The sequence below is a fragment of the Dreissena polymorpha genome, chromosome 14, assembly GCF_020536995.1.
Source record: "Dreissena polymorpha isolate Duluth1 chromosome 14, UMN_Dpol_1.0, whole genome shotgun sequence".
Taxonomy (NCBI): domain Eukaryota; kingdom Metazoa; phylum Mollusca; class Bivalvia; order Myida; family Dreissenidae; genus Dreissena; species Dreissena polymorpha.
The window spans coordinates 21416779-21439516 of NC_068368.1; the positions used below are offsets into that span (position 1 = coordinate 21416779).

The 22738-nt window shown below is 36.0% G+C and overlaps 1 long non-coding RNA gene across 1 annotated transcript; it reads left to right on the forward strand.

The window, feature by feature from the left end:
• Window positions 1-1689: 1689 nt before the first annotated feature.
• Window positions 1690-21025, forward strand: LOC127858171 (uncharacterized). Its single transcript, XR_008038780.1, has 3 exons — window positions 1690-1849; window positions 13184-13319; window positions 20572-21025. It is a non-coding gene; the product is annotated as an uncharacterized LOC127858171 (long non-coding RNA).
• The last annotated feature ends 1713 nt before the right edge of the window (window positions 21026-22738 follow it).

Consider the following 22738-nt stretch of genomic DNA (forward strand, 5'->3'; position numbering starts at 1 on the left):
GGCGCGAACAATGCTTTTAAAGCTGGAAATGTCATAAACCTAGATATAATTTAATATTTCCTTATGGGATTGAGGTCATGATATACGGAATCAATCTTCGTGCGGAGCTTTCGTTCCATGCTCTGACATACAATTTGATCGAGCTCTATGCTGGTTCCAGTCAAATCTCTGCGGGGAGGTTGATAATGAATATTTCCCTTATATAATTCAATGTAAAAGCGACTGTGATTTTAAGTAAAATTATATGCAACATTTTGCACATAAAACCCCGTAACCATACCCTATCTGAACGTGCATTGTAAGCCTTTAAATCGATTTAAACAATAAAAAAGATGTCATTTACAAACCAAGAACGATTACGAAACAAATCTTAATCGACTGTTTTACTATAGTATAAAACTTGTTCATATTTAATGGATTTAGTAGCGTAACCTGTTACTATCCCCAAGAAATTAAACGAGAACAAAATTCTAAAGTCTGTAAAACATGCCTTTTAGTAAAATGTGATTATTCTATTTATAGAAAGTACATAGAAAAACCTCCTAAAATTAGAGCGTTATCAGAGGAAAGTCTTAAAACAAATACAAGGTATATCAGAACGAACATCAACATCAGCTTTATACACACTCATAGGTGGAAAACCAATTGAACTCCTATAAGACCGTAATTATTTGGCTCTGTTTATGAATAGTGCACGTCTATCGGAATCTGTTGAATATAAAATCCTCAGACGACAGCTGCTCATGGCAGAACCAGATAGTAAAACACTCACATCAAATGCTTGAAAAATATTGGAAATATACAATTTACCAACTCCCGAAGAGCTTTTAAAGGAGGTACCAACAAAAGATAAATGGAAGAAAATGTTCAAAAAGGCCTCAAATGACTACCGGTACTGGGAAAACACTTGGCTACAAGAACTGGCCACCCAATTCTCTATGAAGTATCTACAGGTTCAACACCCAGTGGTTGACAACCCACACAATTAGTGGGAGGCCATTCGCCCAAACCAACATGAAGTACAACGTGCTGAAATTAAAGCTCGGCTAATCACGGGTACCTTCATCATTCAAAGTAATGCTATGAAGTACAACAAGAGCAAAGTATCAGCAACCTGCAAATTGTGTGGAGTAGATGATGAAACAAGGCAACACATACTGGGGAGCTGCTCGGCTCTTAGCCAACTATGAGAAGAAAACTTCACACGACTGAAAGCAATCCTATCCGATGACAACAAATTCACAACCATCACACAAGATTTTGACATGCAAATTCAGATTATTCTTGACTGTACTCATTCGTCGCTAAAGGACCGTGTTATATTGTCACGAGAGCAAGCGACAGACATAGAAAGATGGTCCCAAGCCTACTGCGAAAGACTCATCACGCACAGAGCTCAAATAATAAGTAGCAAATAATGGGTATCCAAACTGTACATATTATCCTTCTAATTAAATTAATATAATCGTAATGGTCCTCTCGTGTTTCGTTTTCAATACCATGTACTAGACCTAGTTGACTAATTGATAGCCGACCGCGTTTCGTGGAATTTGTAAATACTAGTCTGGTTACGCGCACTAGTTATCGTTACGCTTAAAAAGTTGAACATTATGTGTGAACGAACGGAAAACTCATCCTCTACAGGGGAGTGCTCCTATGCCAAAGGGAGGAAAATCCACGACAAGACAAGACATAGCTCGATTATTAAGTATAATGTAACCTTGGAAATATGAAAACTTATTATTACAAAACAGATATTTTCTTACACCGGTCAATCCGAAACTAGACGAAGTAGTAACGAGTGACCGGGTTTTGTCTCTTTCTCGGCTATTTTATCTCAAACTGCAAGGTAATAGTTTTAAATATTTTCCAGTTCAGTTATATAACTGTGTGGACCTTTGTTCATTGGGTATCTAGTAATATGTAAGAACAACATTGCTGTTGCATTCTTGAATACTAATATTGACCTTCAATGAGGTCACGTGACATTTTCTTTGCAGACTGATCATTATTTCATTTGAGTCTTATAATTCACTTGTTAACATTTTCCCCCAAATTTCACTATCTGGAAACAGCACCTTTTTTGGGGCAAAATGTGACAATGCAGGCCCTTAATTAGACATATCTGAAGGTCCCATCCCAACATGAAATAGTAAAAAATTTCTTAATTCCCCAACTTTGGGTTCATAGTTGTTCGATTAACAACATCATGCAAAATTTGCCATAATGAAGTGAATTGTATTAATTGCAGTTTATTACATGGCGAATATTTTTGTGCTAAAACTGTAAAAAAACGTCCATTTCACTTTATAAAAATATGTTTTGTTTCACCGATTTTAATGTGCACATTTTGTTTACGCATTGGTTAACTGTCATCTCTTGTTTTAATCGATTAGAAGCTTTAATTGATTTAAAATTTAAACCGGTGCAACCAATGTATTAGTTCGAGTGCTGCCGATCAACCTCACCATTAAACAAACAAAATGGCATTGTGAAACTCGCGTTGCTATTTTAAAAAGATTTTTTAAAAACATAAAATAATCCCGATTTATTGATACTCAAGATTACAATAAAGAAACTGATGATTTCTCCAGCGTTTTTACAATGCGCTTTGAAAATAGACGTGGATTAAATTATCAGGAAAGTCATTTGAAATTTTGCTGAAAGCACATGTTTCATGTAGTCTAATTTATACAAAGCCCAAAGAATTTAGAGATACTTTTTTATGCAGTTTTTTTTCCTTCTTTGTGACCCGCCGAAAAACGGCCCTTTCCCCTCTGATTTTTTTTCTCCTCAGCAGCTTAATCCCCCCCCCCCCATATATATATAATTCCCCCCCCCCCACACACACAACTTTAAATACATAAGTTAGCCTGATCCGGTGTAGAAAAAAGAACATATTGCATAATTAAATGATCTGTTGCCTTGATTTTGTTTTTTAAACAGTAAAATATGTAAAATGGATTATTTAATACTTTCCTTATTTTCCCCATAATCCGGCGTCTCGTGTGATTTATTTCCCCAAAATCCGGCATTTTGTGCGTTTTTTTTTCCCCTCAAAAAAGGCCAGGCCCTTTCCCCAAAATCAGATAAAAAACCCTGTTATGGGCTAAATTCTTTGGAACATCTTATCAGGGAAGGACCAATTACATGGTGGAAACTAGAAAGTTTAAATTTTCATTAATTTGCGTAACATTGCAAAATAACATAACTAACTCATAATGTTTAAGTTCAGAAGTCCATTTTTACATCAAATATCATTGAAATAAAGTTAGAAAGGCATACATTCTTCAGTTAAACTTCTGCTTAAATCGCAATACAATCACTGACCTCTCGCCATATTATTATGAAACAGATTTAAATATGAACCAATAAGAAGAAGGCATTACAGTGTAAAGTGTACATGTAATTTTATTTAACATGAGCTTTTTACACCGACATTCACCTAAGTAGATCTAGTATGCTCATCTTTGTCGATTAAATATAAAGCATATGTTCAAAACAGATATGGTGCAGTTTCTAACTTTCTATTCACTCTTCTTAGTTTCAGCAACTTTTTATGCATGTCTTTTTCACACCTCTGTCTGTGTTGTTATATCTACTTACATTCTACGTTACATAGGACGGTAAACTGTACAATCTGTATCACTATTATTTATGTACCATATAAAAATAAAAGATGCAATTTATTAGAACTTGCAAATTTTTAATTGTCACTTTAGAAGAAAACCAATGCTCAATAAATCCAATAAAAGTACAATAACATCGCTTTACTATATAACGCTCTGCGTCACAACAGACAAACGCAAACTTTGTTTACCACCATTTATTCTTGACATTTAAACCACATGGTTTACATCGAGGCTGCATTATTGATAAATATTTACACAGCAAGCGGATCGAGAGATATTGAAAATTTGAATAGTGGTTGGATTTAAATTGCTCAGGCGTGCAAAATTTAAAGTGTCATTACATAATTCTTGCGGAAATTATCGAGAAATGAATTATCTACACGTGTAAGTAAATATTATTGCAATCCGTTGATATTAACTTTCTGATATCGGGGCTTGAATGTTGCACACAAAATACTTGCGCAACAATATAGACAAAGAAGGAAAACTTTCCAACATTGTTTTGGTCTTTCCCCCGTTGTACGCTCCAAATATTACCAATATAAATATAGCTTAATATTTGAGAGCGTCAACAAGTTGGACTCGTGTTTCATGTATAGATAACCCAGAGCGAGACTTGTTATTCTATATCTTATCCGTTTACAATTGTAAATATTGGTTAAACTAAAGTATAACTGTGATCCATTTGTATGACAGGGCTAAACATTAACCTAAAAACCAACTTGCCCTGCAGGGCAAGTACTTAAAAAAACTTTTTGCCCTGAATGTAAAGCCACTTTCCCAAACATAAAATATCACATTAACTGTAAACCTCATATTTATTTAATAAAAATCAAAACCGCCACAAAACCTATTTTACTTTTGCACATTTAACAAAATGATTACAGCAATTAAAGTCTAATTAAAGTCTAAATGTAGATTTGTGCCAATATTTGATAATTAATGAAATAATTAGTCATTCTTCTCCACGTCTGTGTCAGCAAAAACAGGTGTACGGTGCTAAATAAACTAGACATTTCTCGTCTGCTTACAGAACTGTAAAAAGCATGTGAACCATAGCAAAAATGTCAATTGAAGTAAAGCAAAAGATTGTTGAAAGTGTATGTCGCAAAAAATGAAAAATCTATAGGCCTAAGCTATTTGTTGTTGTTTTTATATAGTTATATCATTTTAGTAGTTTTCTTCGTGACTGAAAACACCAACAATGTTATTTGTAACTGAGTAGTTATGAAAAGGATAAACTCAATAGTATTTGAAAGCCAATGTTTGGAATCCTAAACATTTATGGCGTTTCAAAAATAAGTTTTGATATGCATGCGCACCATGCGTAGTTAGTTCGGACTTCCGCAAACAACAATCGCCGAGGAAAATGCGTGGCAAATCATTCTTGATTATTTATACTATTTAACCACAGAAATACACGTTTTTATTTGTTCTTTTTTGCACTTGCCCGGGCGGACAACTAGATTCTTAAATAATTTGCCCGGACCCAACTTTTACTTGCCAGGGGCAATCGGACAACCGTTAATGTTGAGCCCTGTATGATCATAAATTTTAATGCATTGTCATGATGAGCAGTCATATTTCAAACAGTGTATGTATTTATGCTTTGTAAAATCTGAAAAAATAAAATAACTGGTTTTAATTTCTTACATAAGTTTATTAAGCGCAACAAGATATTGACTGGGTTAGGCTTTTCTATGGTTTTAGAATGAGTTTACCAGCCAGAATATTGTTGATCTAACTGTTAGTGGATTTTTGTTGAAAGTAAGTGTCAAGACACAGAGACTACCCTGGGCCTTAAAAATAGGGAGAAGTGACTTCTCCTTTTTTCTGAAACAGGGAGAAGTTTGGAAAATCAGGGAGAAGTTTGTGCGAACAATATCTACTTTCAAGTTTTTAAAAACAAAACATATTCATTTTACAACTTTTATTATTTCTATCATTTATACTATGTTTATAAATTATATGTAAAAACAATCACTTCTCATTTAAATCTTCTTTATCATAACACATTTAAGTTATTTAACACATTTAAGTAATTTAAGATAATAACAAGCTAGAAATAATGCAGTAGACACAGTTTTAAAAGCACAAATCACTCCGAAGAATTTCTACGCTTTCAATGACAAATGTTTCCGGGTCGCGAAATTATGTTACAACTCAAGAGTCCAAGTTCAAACATCAATAAAATGAGGATATAGATATAACAATCAAATAAAAAGCAATTTTTAACATAAATTTGAATTCAAACTTACTATTTACACCCAGATTACAGCGATCTGAGATACAGAACGTGCTTTCATTTGATTTATTCACCATGTGTCATTGCAAAGGAACTTTTTACGTATCAATGCGCATTAAATTAACAGAACAATAAAAAATGAACTGTGCTCCAGTTTATATAAGATGAGTGTTACTCGTAATGATCGGTGGATTAACAAACTGATGAAACTCGCTGGACTAAATTATTTTTGCCAACTTTCTTTAACCGTGCAGTCTGCCAAAAACCTGCAATTATTGGATGGTCAATCAATTATCATGTAACCATTAGACAACTTACGGCAAGAGGCATGAGTGTGTTGTTATAGCAACCAATATTAAGCGACTGCTTTGTCACTGTCAATTAGCGATACGTGCGGGGGTAAATTGTGTAACCGTTAGATAAACAACAAACAATAAACTTGCTTACATGTATCTCCTGCGGGCGGTAGCACGCTTTAGCAAAAATAATCGGGCGGCTTGATTTTTCGCTAAAAATTCTGGTCTTGTTACTCAAAAAATAGAGCAACTTGATCTTCGCTTTTCTGGGCTCATCGGGCGAGACCACAGGCGTTGGAGCGAAATTATTGCTTGAGTCGCCCATAGGGTAGTCCCTGTCAGACAATGAAAATATGATTCTAATGCATTATTTACAAACATTTCGATATGATGCATGTATTAAACATGCTTTAACTCAGTGTCCGACAAATTTCTTATTTTTCAGGTAGCCCACTGGGCTACCAATAAAAATATTTGGTAGCCCATAAAATTTTCCTACAGAATGATAAGAGGCAGGTTTTCATCTTTATTTTATTTCTTTATTTACATATACATAATATGTATACATACATATACATAAAACAGCAAGTAGTCTGATGTACACAGTCAATATTGTAAATTAATGTTACAGAACAGGCACCGTGTACTTAAATGTAAATGTACCAAAGAAAATCATATACTACATGTAGATATTACATGTATGTGCACATGTATGTGTACTTAAATTCGGTCAGCACGTTAAGTCGTAAACGTAAATAAAGCGTTTAGATGATCAATACGATTGACTCGTATGGTGTTAATCAATGCAATTGCCCTTTTTAACAACAAATACAGAGTTTCAAGAAATCAAGAGTATTAAATCATTTATTTACATGTACTTGTGTCCAACTTTAAGTACTGTCCGAATTTACGTATTGCATCCGTATGTTACGACACTTGTGTGCAGTCAGTATACAATACAACAATTGTTTCAATAATGAAGGAACTGATACAGCATAACGGTAACGATACAGCGTGTTTACATGATATTTTATTAAGAGAAAATGTCAATGCCAAATAATTCGCGAGATACCCCGGTACTTTAGTTGAAATTCACAACGAAACTTTTAATGGAAATTAAATGATCTCAATGTTGTACCTGCTACGAAATTTTTATTTACAAATAAATACACCCACGCCAATTTTCGCGCGCTTTTTATCAGGACAAAGAAATTCATTTCTTAAATGTAGAATTTTGTAACCTAAAATAGCTGTACACAACACGTGCAAACCGTGGCAGGTTATTTACGCATGTTGCAATACAACGGTCCTGATTGGGAGCTTATTTCATCATATCTTTAAATAGAACCATATTCCGAAATTCATTTGACACTTTAGAAAATTTCAAACGTTTGTGTTTATGACTCTTATCATCTATTATTACCCACCAATAATTTGGTTTTAAAAATATTATAAATCGGGCATATATGGGATTATTGATTTACAGTCGATTAATCCAATTATTAATTGACAATGCAAACTAATTAGCAGGTGTTAACCGCGTTCACAAAGTTGTCATTAATATTCATTTTCGGTTTCGTTACCGTTAACGCGTTTGAAGAATCCGCTATTGTTTTGATTTATTTAATGTTTGGCGTCCTTGGATATTTAACGACATCAAAAACGTTGTCGCAATTACTCATTATTGCGGTTAACAAAGAATTCCAAACTGCGAAATGATGTTGCATCATGTGCGCCAACTATCCAACCGGCTCTCATTATATTATTAGCAGACGACAAATGTTGATTTTGATTGGATGATTAAAATACACTGTTACTGTTTAAGACATTACTGCAAGTGATCGGTGACTGATAAGTTAATTGATTGCACTTATCGGATTATAAGCAATACACAGTGTACAAACACATGGTCAGCGTGTTTATTCTACGCATGTCTGTCAATTAACCGGGCTACCGCTCTTATAGATTTATAGTAGCCCGGCGGGCGTCAGCTGGAAAATATCAGTAGCCCGATGAAAAATGTTGGTAGCCCCCGGGCTCCGGGCAATGGATTTGTCGGACACTGTTTAACTATACTTATTCTTAAACAACTCTATTTCACAATTTTCGCGACTCGATTTTCACAATTTTCATAAGTTTCCGACTTATTTATTTTCGCAATTTTGAAAAGTTAGCGACTCATTGTAATATTATCACAACAAACATGCTCGATTCCATTTAATGACGTTTAATCGATCAGCGTTACTTGACGCTTGAATACGTACATAGTTTACATGAGCTTCTCTAAGACCTCGACTTAGAAAGCAGACTGGCTAAAACTCTATCGAATAGAGGTATGCATATAAATGTTAACATCGTCTATATAAATATACGACATCTCCCCTTTTTTTCCCATAATTTCTATGTTTATAGGTAGGCTTCACAGTCCTAAATATAACAGAGTAACTTTGAAACATGCAGTTGTAGTCTTTGAAAACATACTGTACATGAATATATATATTACTAAAACAAAATGATCACTGAACTTCTTGTTGATGGCATGTCCCAACTGTTTAGACTTCTTGGATGTTTCTTGGTGGAATGTGCGGAATGTTTATATTGTATCATCATCATGTAATGCTTAATTAAATTTTCAGAAGTTATTTCTTAAAAATGAAGAGAAAAAAACATAAAAACAAAAAAAAACACATAATAAAATGTATAACACTTGACTAGAGCTATGAACTGTTATTAACACCTATTGTCTTAGCAACAAATTAAAATGAGAAGTTTCTTAATTATTTGTTATTTATGAAACTCAGCTCAATATCTTGACAAGTGACTGCAAGGGTTTATTATGCCCATTAACACTACAGATCACTTTGTCATCACAAAATCACTGTATTTTGGGGTTTATTATGCCCATTAACACTACAGATCACTTTGTCATCACAAAATCACTGTATTTTGGTGGCATCTTAACGTTTCAACCAGAACGGGTGGTTGTTCCCTCTGTTGTTGGTACTGGTAATGGAATATCAGCTGGAGGTTGGTGGTTATTTTCTGATTGGTGGTTATCCTCCGGATGTAGATAAGGAACATCTTCTCGGTCGTCCCTAAGTGGTGTAAAACACGCCTTTGTTGGACGAAGGTGTGTACGATTGCGGCGATATAATTCCCCATTGTTTTTGTTACAAACAATGTAAAATCTTGGAGATTCATGTTTTTGAACTACTGTCGCCGGTTCCCATTTTGTTTTCGTTTCATGATGATTTGTTGCCCAGCTTGTAAATTAACCTGTTCTTTCTAACAGTGTTTATCAAATTGGCTATTGTTCTTTTTCTGCAGAAAACGTTTTTTCTTAACTATGTTGTTGGTACATGTAGTCGTTTTCTGCAAAAGCGGCTTTGTTATAGGTAGTGTCGTTTTCAGTCGTCTACCGAGTAATAGTTGTGCTGACGATTTATCTTTTCCTTCTATATTAGTGTCTCTATAGATCATGATGAACAAATATGGATCACTGGCTTTCTTTAACAGACTTTTTATTGTCTGTACCCCTCGTTCAACCAGTCCATTAGATTGTGGGTACATTGGAGAACTAGTCACGTGCACAAAACCGTATTTTCTGGCAAATTTGGTAAAACAAGCACTGGAAAACTGCGGTCCATTGTCTGAATAGAGTTCATCTGGTATGCCATATCTTGAAAATTAACTCTTTAAATACATTATGGTATTCTCACTTGACAAGTCGTCTAGTATCGCGATTTCAGGCCATGAACTGAATCGATCAACAGAAAGCAAGTAGTTTTGTCCCTTGAATTGGAATATGTCCATATGGTTCTTTTGGATTTCTATTTTGGTTTTCTGCACATTTCTCACATGCGGCTACCTTATTTTCAATTTCAGTGGACATTCCCGGCCAAAACAGCGTTTCCCTAGCTCTGCTTTTGCATTTGGTGATTCCAAGATGTGCTTCATGTATTTTGTCCAACATGTCTGGTCTCAATGATTCAGGCACTATCAGTTTTTGAGACTTAAACAACAAATTGTCAACTACCAAAATTCCGTCGCGAAAGTTCCAGTACAGTTGTACTCTATGATCTAACAGTTTTTTACTGGTTGGCCAACCTGTCAATACAACATCTTTTAATGCTTTCATGGCTGAATCATTGTGTGTTTCTGTTTGAAATGTGTCCATTTTCTCTTTTGAGACAGGCAAATATGATATTAGATTTAACGTTAACTGTTCAGAATTTAAGTCTTCTATTGTTTCATTCAAGAACGCCCTACTTAAGCAATGAAATGAACATTTCCGCTCCTGGTTTGTAGACAACCTCAATGTCATATCTTTGTAAAGCCAACAAAATTCTTTGTAAACGTGATGGAGCTTGATGTAGCGTTTTTTTGAAGATTGCCTGTAGTGGTTTATGATCACTTTCAACTTTTATGTTTTGTCCAAATACATATTGGTGGAACTTGGTACAGCCGTATGAAATCGCGAGAGCCTCTTTTTCAATTTGCGCGTAATTTTGCTGTGCTGTAGTTAAAGCTCTGGATCCATATGCTATAGGCTAATTGTTTGAAGAAGTACTGCACCACCTCCTTTTGATGACGATTCTACAAATAATATGATTTCCTCTTGAGGATCAAAGTATTGAAGTACTGGCGTTGTACTCACAGCATATTTTAATGCTCCAAAAGACTCTTATTGTTCTTTTTCCCAATGCCATTCTGTTTCTTTCACCAGAAGTAGTCGTAATGGAGCACTTATTTGAGATAAGTTTGGAATGAACTTGGCTAAATAATTGATAAAACCCAGAAATGTCATAAGCTCCTTTGTGTTTTTGGGTTCTACCATGTCTTTTACAGCTCTAATCTTCTCAGGATCAGGTTTGAGACCTTCTCCTGATAATGTATGTCCAACATAACTAATTGATGATTTTCGAAACTGGCATTTGTCCTTATTCAGTTTCAAGTTATGTTCATCTATGCGCTGTAATACCTAGTTCAGCCGTTTGTCATGCTCTGGTAGATCTCTTCCCCAGATAAGTATGTCGTCAACTATAGCTTCAGCCCCGTCTATGTCCTGTATAATCTCAGAAACAAGTCTTTGGTAGACTTCTGGTGCTGACTTTATTCCATACGGAAGTCTTGTGAAGCTATAACGTCCATATGGTGTGTTGAATGTACACAGTTTCTGACTTTCAGTATCTAAAGCACATTGCCAGAAACCAGAGGTAGCATCTAGTTTCGTAAAAATCTTTGCGTGTGTAACCTGTGGCAAAATCTCTTTGATTGTTTTTTATGGATGGTGCTCCCTTTTAATGGCATGGTTTAAGTCTTTGGGATCCATACAAATTCGTAACTTACCATTGGGTTTGATCACGGTGACCATAGAATTTACCCAATCAGTTGGTTCTTTCTGCTGAACAATCACTCCTTGTTTTTCCATGGATAGTAATTCTTGTTTTGCTTTCTCTTTAATAGCTACGGGCACTTTTCTTGGTGGGTGGGTTCAACACTAGGATTAACTGTTATGTGATGTTTTCCTGGCAAACATCCCAAACCTTCAAATATTTTTGGAAAACTATGTTCCATGTCCTTTGGTACCGATTTCTTCTGATTAATTTTATTGATCCGCTGCACGAGATTCAATTCAGAACATGTCTTTGCTCCCAGTATTGTTTCAGCATTTTTCATTTGTACCACTTGACATTTTACATTGTGCTGTTCATGTTTTACTTTTACCGGTAATGTTACCTGCCCAATAGTTTTTAAAATGTGTCCATTGTAGGATTTCAGCACGGTTTTGTTGACTTTCAATTTGTAGCCAAGGCCTACTTTGTTAAATGTTTCTTCTGACATAACGTTACACTTTTCCCCTGTATCTAGTTGTAATTTTATTGGTTTTGTGTTTATCTCTGCATCAACCAGCCAATCTGAATTCATGGAATTTATATCGTAAGTCTCTCCACTTAGCTCGATTACCATTCTGGAAGATTGTGATGTATAATCTAGCTGATGAACACCTTTCCCGTATTTCTTCTTATATGGTTTTTCATGAATTTTACTTCTACATTTCCTAGCATAATGATCCATCTTACCACATTTGTTGCATTTCTGACCAATTGCTGTGCAATTTTCATTTGAAGAATGACCCTGTGATTTTCCACATCTAGTGCACTCTTTGCTTTTTTAATATTTATCATGTTTTTCATATTTGTCATGTTTTTCATATTTTGGTTTTAACTTCACTCTTTTTTCCGAAATGGCATTCATAGATCCTGCTGCTTTTGACGCACTTTGCATTGTCTGTAATGCACTTTGCATTGTCTGTGATTGTGCAGTCTTCGCTATTTCATAGGATCTGACAATATCAACTGTCTTACATGTAGAGTTAAGAGTTAAATCTGAGCCAACACAAAATAACTTTTCTCTGGCTTTGTTGCTCTTGACCCCCAAAACGATGCGGTCCCTAACCATTTCCTCCAGATTAGGATATGCACAGTCCCTAACTAATATATGCAAATCGGTGACGAACTGGTCGAATGTCTCGTCTGCTTGCACTCGACTCTGAAACTTGTATCTATTGAATACAATATTCGTTAGTGGTTTCAAGTGTGCCTCGAATCTTTCAAAGTACGTTTTGAGTTTCTTCTTCTCATCGGCGGTCAGTGTCCAAGTTTCATATATTGTTCTGCCCTTGTCCCTCACCCATATCATTAGGTGAGCACATTTTTCCTCCTCATCTTTAATCTTTAGAGGGCCATCAAAGACAAAATGTGCGTGGGTTACAAACCTCTTCCATGCCGTTTCAAGGTCGGAAGACTCCCAGTTCATTTTGGGAGCAGAACAGCTCAATCACTCCATTGTGGACTACAGATTCGTTTTATTTCTGACACCATGTAATATTATCACAACGAACATGCTCGATTCCATTTGATGACCTTTAATCAATCCACGTTACTTGACACAACCTGCTCATGGTGAGCTTTTGTGATGAGTAGTACATGTATTTATCTGCTTGTCAGAATGGGAGGAGACTCGAATTGGCAGACAAATGCCGAGCTGGAGTACAAGGGCCATAAATTTCAAACCGGCTGGTATGGAATCTGGAAATGGAACCACAGATTCTACAACAACAAGAATCGCATTGGGACAATGGTGGTATGTAGTCACAATTATTGTAATGTGCCAACAATTACTTTTTACTTTTTTTTTACTTTTTTTATGTAGGCAAATGTAATGGACCAAATGTGGTATGTTGTCAAATGTAATGTGTCAACTTTAGTCTGAGTAAAATGTAATGGGTAAACTTTGGTATGTAGTCAGATTTCATGGGTTAACTTTGGCTTTGGTATGTAGTAAAATGTAATGCGAAAACTGTAATATGTAGTCAAATGTAATAGATCAACAATGGTGTGTAGTCAAATGTAATGGGTCAAGTATGGTATGTAGTCAAACGTGATGGGTAAACTGTTTTAGGAAGTCACATGTAATGGCTCAAATGTGGTATGTAGGCAAATGTAATTGACCAACTGTTGTTTGCAGACTAGGTTATGGACCTACTGTTGTATGAGTCAGATGTAATGGGGCAACTGTAATATGTAGTCAAATGTAATGGACCATCTGTGGTATGTAGTTGGATGTAATGGGCCAACTGTAATATGTAGTCAAATGTAATGGACCTTCTGTGGTATGTAGTTAGGTGTAATGGGCCAACTGTTGTATGAATTCAAATCAAATGGGCCATCTGCTGAATGTAGTCTAATGTAATAAGCCATCAGTTGTATGTAGTCAAATGAAATGGGCCAACTGTTGTATATAGTCTAATGTAATGGGCCACCTGTAATATGTAGACAAATGTAATGGGCCATTTGTGGTATGTAGTCAGATGTAATGGGCCATCTGTGATATGTAGTCAGATGTAATGGACCACCTGTAATATGTAGACAAATGTAATTGGCCATCTGTGGTATGTACATGTAGTATATTGTAATGGGCATCTGTGGTACCGGTATGTAGTCAGATGTAATGGGCCATCTGTGGTATGTTGTCAGATGTAATGGGACATCTGTTGTATGTACATGTAGTCAGATGTAATGGTAAACTGTGGTAGTAAGTCAAATGTAATGAGGACACTGTTGTATGTTTATCAAATGTAAAGGGCCAACTGTGTTATATAGTCAAATGTAATGGGCAAACTGTGTTATATATATAATGAGGACACAGTTGTACATTGTATGTTTATCAAATGTAAAGGGCCAACTGTGTTATATAGTCAAATGTAATGGGCCAACTGTGTTATATAGTCAAATGTAATGGGCCAACTGATATAAGTAAAATGTGATTGGCCGACTGATATATAGTCAAATATGATTGGCCAACTGATATATAGTCAAGGATATGTAGGCATCAACGCTGTTTGTTGAAGGCTTAATGACAATCCTTTTCAAAGAACGAGTCTGGGCATAATAATTTGGGGATCAAATCTGTAGTAAAAATTAGGTTACAGGAAAATCAATTGCAAATCAGATTTTTCATTGCTCATAGTTCTTTTGTGTTATCTTCACAAATTATAATATTTTATATATAGCTTGGCTTCTTTCGGGTCGTATTGTGTCGTCCACGTCGTGCTGAAACCTTAACATTTTGTTAACCTTTTGAACATTGGCTCTAAAATAAAAGTGCTTCCACCTACAACTTTGAAACTTCATATGTACATTGTGTAGATGCACCTTGATGAGTTCTACACGCCACACCCATTTTTGAGTCACTAGGTCAAGGTCACTGTGACCTCTAAAAAAAAATAATCTGACAAGCTTTCATTTTTAGCTCATCTATTTTTTTTTTTTAATTATGAGCTATTGTCATCACCTTGGCGTCGGCGTTGGCGTCCGGTTAAGTTTTGCGTTTAGGTCCACTTTTCTCAGAAAGTATCAATGCTATTGCATTCAAACTTGGTACACTTACTAACTATCATGAGGGGACTGGGCAGGCAAAGTTAGATAACTCTGGCGTGCATTTTGACAGAATTATGTGCCCTTTTTATACTTAGAAAATTGAAAATTTTGGTTAAGTTTTGCGTTTAGGTCCAGTTTTCTCAGAAAGAATCAATGCTATGGCATTCAAACTTGGTACACTTACTTACTATCATGAGGGGACTGGGCAGGCAAAGTAAGATAACTCTGGCGTGCATTTTGACAGAATTATGTGCCCTTTTTATACTTAGAAAATTGAAAATTTGGTTAAGTTTTGTGTTTAGGTCCACTTTATTCCTACAGTATCAAAGCTATTGCTTTCATACTTGCAACACTTATTAACTATCATAAGGGGACTGTGCAGGCAAAGTAATGTAACTCTGACTGGTATTTTGACAGAATAATGTGCCCTTTTTATACTTAGAAAATTGAAAATTTGGTTAAGTTTTGTGTTTTGGTCCACTTTACTCCTAAAGTATCATAGATATTGCTTTCATACTTGGAACACTCGCAAACTATCATAAGGGTACAGTAATAGGACAAGTTGCATAACTCTGGTTGTCATTTTTACGGGATTATGGCCCTTTTTTGACTTATTAACTTTGAATATATGGTTAAATTTTGTGTTTCGATCCACTTTACTTCTTAAGTATCAAGGCTATTGCTTTCAAACTTCAAATACTTTCATGCTATCATGAGGTTACTGTACCTGGCAAGTTGAATTTTACCTTGACCTTTGAATGACCTTGACTCTCAAGGTCAAATTATTAAATTTTGCTAAAATTGCCATAACTTCTTTATTTATGATTAGATTTGATTGATACTTTGACAAAACTACTCTTACCTGACATACCACAATAGACTCCACCCAAACCATCCCCTGTGCCCTCCCCTCCCCTCCCCTCCCCCCCCCAAATTTTTTTTTTTTTTTTTTTTTGAAGATCATCTCACAAATGACCACCACACCCTCACACTATACCCCCCCCCCCACCCCACTCCCCAATTTTTTTTTTTAACGGTTAAAAAACACAAATATTAATTTTTATTATTTTATGTTTGAAATACAGTCCAACCATCGCACCCAAGAATCCCCCCCACCCCCCCCCCCTCTCCCGAATCCCCCCCCCCTAATTTTTTTTTTTTTTTAAATATCATCTCACAAATTACCACCACACTCTTGTTTCAAAACTGCACCCGCAGCTGAGCGTTGGCACCCGTTATGCGGTGCTCTTCTTATGTATTCCTATCAACAATCAAACTGTTTAGAATGTGTAAAAGTGAGGTGTCAATAATTGAACCTGACACTGAGTCTACACTTACATGTAACCCTTACCCCCATAATAAGCAAAGTGAAAATTGCTTGTGCAACCAGCATAAAACCAGAACAGCCTTCAAGTAACTCGCAGTCTGTTCAGGTTTTATGCTGCTTGCTGCTCATCAGTATCTAAGGGTTGGAAATGAAGCCTTTAGAACTTGAATCTAGTAAGAAACTGTGTAAGGGACTAAAAATGCGTCAAAATATGTATCTAAGTGGTAAAGGGATTATTGCATTATTGCAGGTACTGTTAAACTTGCAATGGTTTTACTAGTTCCCATACTGTCATGAGTTAACAAGGGAAAACTTGTTAAAATGTATTTTAATTTTTATGTACCTCACCACTATATAGGGGGACATATTGTTTTTGCCCTGTCTGTTGGTCTGTTTGCGCCAACTTTAACATTTTGCCATAACTTTTGCATTATTGAAGATAGCAACTTCATATTTGGCATGCATGTGTATCTCATGGAGCTGCACATTTTGAGTGTGAAAGGTGAAGGTAAAGGTCATCCTTCAAGGTCAAAGGTAAAAAACAAATCCAAGGGAGTAATAAGCATTAAAAGGAGATAATTATCTGTAACTGCCAAATGATTTTTTTAGCTCGACTATTATATATGAAATATATATAGTGGAGCTATCCTACTCACCCCGGCGTCGGCGTGACCGTCTGCATTAGCGTCTGCGTTAGCGTGCAAATGTTAAAGTTTTCGTACTACCCTAATTATTTTCATTGTCCCTGGACATATTGCTTTCATATTTTGCATACTTGTGAACCAACATGACCCCAAGCTATAAATAAGAGCAGACAACTCTATCAAGCATTTTGTCATAATTATGGCCCCTTTTCCACTTAGAATATGCAGCAAATGTTAAAGTTTGCGTACTACCCCAAATATTTTCAATGTCCCTTGACATATTGCTTTCATATTTTGCATACTTGTTTACCATCATGACGCCAACCTAAAAACAAGAGCATACAACTCTATCAAGCATTTTGACAGAATTATTGCCCCTTTTTACTAAGAATATGCATATTATTGATCAAGCTATGTTAAACTTTGCGTACTACCCCAAATATTTCCTATATCCTTTGACATATTGCTTTTATATTTTGCATACTTGTTTACCAAAATGACCCCAACCTATAACCAAGACCAGACAACTCTATCAAGCATTTTGTCATAATTATGGCCCCTTTTCCACTTAGAATATGCAGCAAATGTTTAAGTGTGTGTACTACCCCAAATATTTTCAATGTGCCTTGACATATTGCTTTCATATTCTGCATACTTGTTTACCATCATGACCCCAGCCTATAAACAAAAGCATACAACTGTATCAATCATTTTGACAGAATTATTGCCCCTTTTATACTTAGAATATCTTAGAATATGCATATTATTGATAAATCTATGTTAAACTTATTGTACTACCCTTAATGTTTCCTATATCCTTTGACATATTGCTTTTATATTTTGCATACTTGTTTACCAACATGACCCCAACCTATAAACAAGAGCAGACCACTGTATTAAGCATTTTGACATAATTATGGCCCCTTTTACACTTAGATAATTCACATTTTGCTTAAATTGCCGTAACTTCTTTATTTATGATCACATTTTATTATTACTTTGACAAAACAACACTTACCTGAATACCACAATGGATTCCACCCAAACAATACCCCACGCCCCTACCCAGAATCCCCCACCCCCCCCTCCAATTTTTTTTTAACATCATCTAATAAATTACGCCACCCCACATTATACCCCCCCCCCCCCCCTCCCCCCCCAATTTTTTTTTTAACATCATCTTATAAATTACCCCACCCCTAATTTTACCCCCTCACACCCCCTACCCCCCCCTCCCCCCAATTGTTTTTCCCTTTTTTTATTTTTGACAGATGGTCTAATAAATGACCACACCCCACATTATATCCCCTCTTATTTTTATGCCCCTGGTAAGGTGTCATATAGCAGTTGAACTGTCCGTCAGTCAGTATGTGTGTATTTCAGTCTGTCCGTCGGTCCGAAAAAAATGGAGCTGAACATTTTGAGTGGTGAAAGGTGAAGGTCATGCTTCAAGGTCAAATGTCAAATATATGGCGTCTGTCCGTCCGAAAACTTTAACACTGGCCATAACTTTTTATGTCCCCCACTATAGTAGTTGGGGACATATTGTTTTTGCCCTGTCTGTTGGTCTGTTTGCGCCAACTTTAACATTTTGCAATAACTTTTGCTATATTGAAGATAGCAACTTCATATTTGGCATGCATGTGTATCTCATGAAGCTTCACATTTTGAGTGGTGAAAGGTCAAGGTCAGAGGTCAAATATATGTGGCCAAAATCGCTCATTTTATGAATACTTTTGCAATATTGAAGATAGCAACTTGATATTTGGCATGCATGTGTATCTCATGGAGCTGCACATTTTGAGTGGTGAAAGCAGAGGGCCAGATAAGATGCGTATTTGCGTAAAATACGCATGACCTTAAAATGTGTTGAGTAAAAAAACTCCTGGCAAAATTCTGATTACGCATCATGTGCAATTTCAATGCGTATTAGCCGTTTATGCATGCTTATAAATTCATGTAAACATGACTGGTTTCGGTCATTGTGTCCGCACCGGTAAAAACTTAGGGATATCACCATCTATGTATAGAATGTGGTTCCCGGCCAAATTTACTCTTCAGTCAGAACGGTATCATTTTATTTGACCCACGATAAACACCGATGATGACACGACGGGCATCCCGCTGCATTGTTGAGAATCGATATACGCTTATGATGAAAACATTTGACATCACATTCGATAAAACCTGAATCGCCCAACTTCAAGCATATAATTTTTGCTATCAGTTCATCTCTGGTGTGGCACTATGGAAAAACCTTTTTATCTTCAAGCACTGTTTAAATGGCAGCCGAAATACACATATAATAAACTAGTTTTGTGGGCCAAGCATATTAGATTTTGAACGTGGCTGTACAGTGTGTGTTAAACAGTGGCTGGCCATATCAAGACGGAAAAGAGATTAATGGCTGCTTATAAGCCAACGGCAAAAAACGGAACAAAATGTTAAATAATAAGTGATTGCTTTATTGTGTAAAATACTGCTTGTTATAGCGAGTTAACACTACATGTACAATTTATTATAAATTCTGATCCATTTAACATAAATACTCCTTAAAATTATCGGATTTTGATTTTTACGCATCGGTTGAAAAATTCATGAGTGAAATACCCCTCGGCTGAAAAAATTATCTGGAGCTCTGGGTGAAAGGTCAAGGTCATCCTTCAAGGTCAGAGGTCAAATATGTGTGGCCCAAATCGCTTAAGCAACTTGATATTTGGCATGCATGTGTATCTCATGAAGCCGCACATTTTGAGTGGTGGAAGTTCAAGGTCATCCTTTTAAGGTCAAGGTCATCCTTCAAGGTCAAAGGTGAAAAAAATAAAAAATCAAAGCGGTGTACTCATGAAGCTGCACATTTTGAGTGGTGGAAGTTCAAGGTCAAGGTCATCCTTTAAGGTCAAAGGTCAAACAAAATATTCAAAGCGGCATTATCATGAAGCTGCACATTTTGAGTGGTGGAAGGTCAAGGTCATCCTTCAAGGTCAAGGTCATCCTTCAAGGTCAAAGGTAAAATAAAATAAATTAAAGCGGCGCTCTCATGAGGCTGCACATTTTGAGTGGTGGTAGTTCATGGTCAAGATCATCCTTCAAGGTCAAAGGTTTTTTTCTTTTTTTATTTCAAAGCGGCGCAATAGGGGGCATTGTGGTTCTGACGAACACATCTCTTGTTTTTCCTTTTTTTATTTTTGAAAGATTGTCTAATAAATTATTGAATATGAACAATTTCCCCATGATGGCTTATGTTATACTGTCAAGCACTCGAATAGTCGAGCACGCTGTCCTCTGACAGCTCTTGTTTTTAATAAATCAAAGCGGCGCAGTAGGGGACATAGTGTTTCTGACAAATACATATCTTGTTTTTATTAGAGTTGACAAGTTTGAGGTCAAGTTGTCAGAACAATTGTTCAAGTAATGTTCTTTTAGTACCGGCTGTTAGCAGACTTTTGGACAAGTGTCAACATTTTGTTTGTTTTCCATTTCAGACCTTTTTTTCAATCATTGTTGGTGGTTGGATTGGTTCTAAGGTGTTAGGTTACATGTATAACAGAAAAGAAAATGCACGACTTCGTGCGGAGAAGAATGCCCGATTCGAGTCATTCAAGCAGGCAGCTCTCGAGTGGGACAGGAAGGGACGCCCATCCTTGTAGACCTGAGGACACCAAGGTCTTTAACTGATTCTTCAGTTGTCAATGTGGGAACAAGGAAACAACGCTTGTACTTTGTTTTTTTTTATATGAAGGAAGATTTGGAAGTGTACTTTTTTAAGAATTTAATACAAGTGCAAAAAGAGCTGTTGTGAAAACTTTGATGCTGATGAAAACAGTAAATTAAGATAACATTTAACAAATTATGTTTTTTCCATGTGTTTCTGGAAACTGTTTGCAAGGGTTTTAAAAATGATGTTAAAAGAAATTGACAATTAAATGTGTGAAACTTGCCATTGTTCATGAACTTTTTAACTGCACTAATTTAACCCATTTATGCCTAGCGTCTAGAAAAAAGGCCTTGGCAAACAGCGTAGACCCAGATGAGATGCCACACGATGCGGCGTCTCATCAGGGTCTGCACTGTTTGCTTTAAGGAATTTCTGTCAGAAACATTCTAAATATAGAAATAAATATACTAGACATCCCTAATTTTGGAAATAAATTGATCCAATTTAGAAGGATGGGAGAGTCCACTAGGTATAAATAGGTTTATCTGAGCTGTATTCACAAAACTCATGAAATTCATGAAGGAAATACTTACACTAGATAGGCCTGGTCTTATCAAAGATATTCAGACAAATTTAGGTAAAGACTAATTTGTTTAGCTCACAACACATAAACATTTATGATATGTTCCTAAAAAAGTACAAGTGGAGAATTTAAAGGAGTTACTGACCATTGACTTCATCATTAACTCTTTCAGTGCTGGAACCGAATTTTGAAGGCCTTTGCAAACAGTTTGGATCCAGATGAGACGCCACAGTACGTGGTGTCTCATCAGGATCCAAACTGTTTGCTATTCTGATAGTATTCTTTGGAAAAAAATCGAATTAAATGCTAATGTTAGAAATTCAGCAGACAACATTTTAGCAGACAACAAATTTCCCAGCATGCAAATGGGTAAAGTTGGTGCCTAGGGATTAGTCTTCTGCAGACATTTTATCAGAATATTATGTTAAACAATGCTGAATACCCAAATGCAAGATACTCTGTGAAGTCAAGGACAGCAATCACTACAATCTACTAATGCACTGAATATCAAGCAGCTTTGAAATAATCACTTCTACAAACATGTTAGACTTACTATTGGTACAACCAAACAGTCTATACTTTCATATGAATTACATCAACCATAGCCCATACTTTCAGTATCACATGATTACTGCTATTTACAACCAACCATAGTCCATAGTTTCATATCAATAAAACTTATGAGAGGCCATACTTTTGTATGAATACTACCATCAATAGTCCATGCTTCCATATAAATACAAATTTTTCTAGTAAAATTCATTTTAATTAGTAATTACTTACCTGATATCATATGCTATTTACTCCGATAGGATCGTAATTTATCCGGAATTTTTCGCATGAGGAATCCCACACTTTTGAGAAACCCGTCAGGTAGGTCAGAGCGGTCATATTAGTGCCGCGTAGCCGCATAACCAAAACGGGACAATACCCATAATCCACTCTTATTCCAATAAAAAATATGAAATATTAGACGAAGAGCGGGGTGGGAGGTGGGACTTACCGATATCAGGTAAGTAATTACTAATTAAAATGAATTTTACTAGAAAAAATTGTTTTAATAGATTAATTACGTTACCTGATATCATATGCTGAATTTGCAGCTGAGGCGGGAAGGTTCGCGAAAATCTCCCCATCACAGCGGAACCCATATATCGGGTTCTCAGCTAATCTTCGTTATTACGGTATTAACTTAATTCACGGATAAGCGTAATATACCTATGCCGTAGAAGATACTACCGTTTGTGCAACCACAAGGGGGCCCAACAAATACAAGTTGTCCTGTTGGCACTCCAGAGAACGAAGATAAAAAGATGAAAAAGTAGTCTGATTCCTCCAGAAAGCAGCTTGAAGCACGTCAGAGAGTGGGGTATGATTAATATATGCCCACGAAGCCGACATTGCTCGTAAT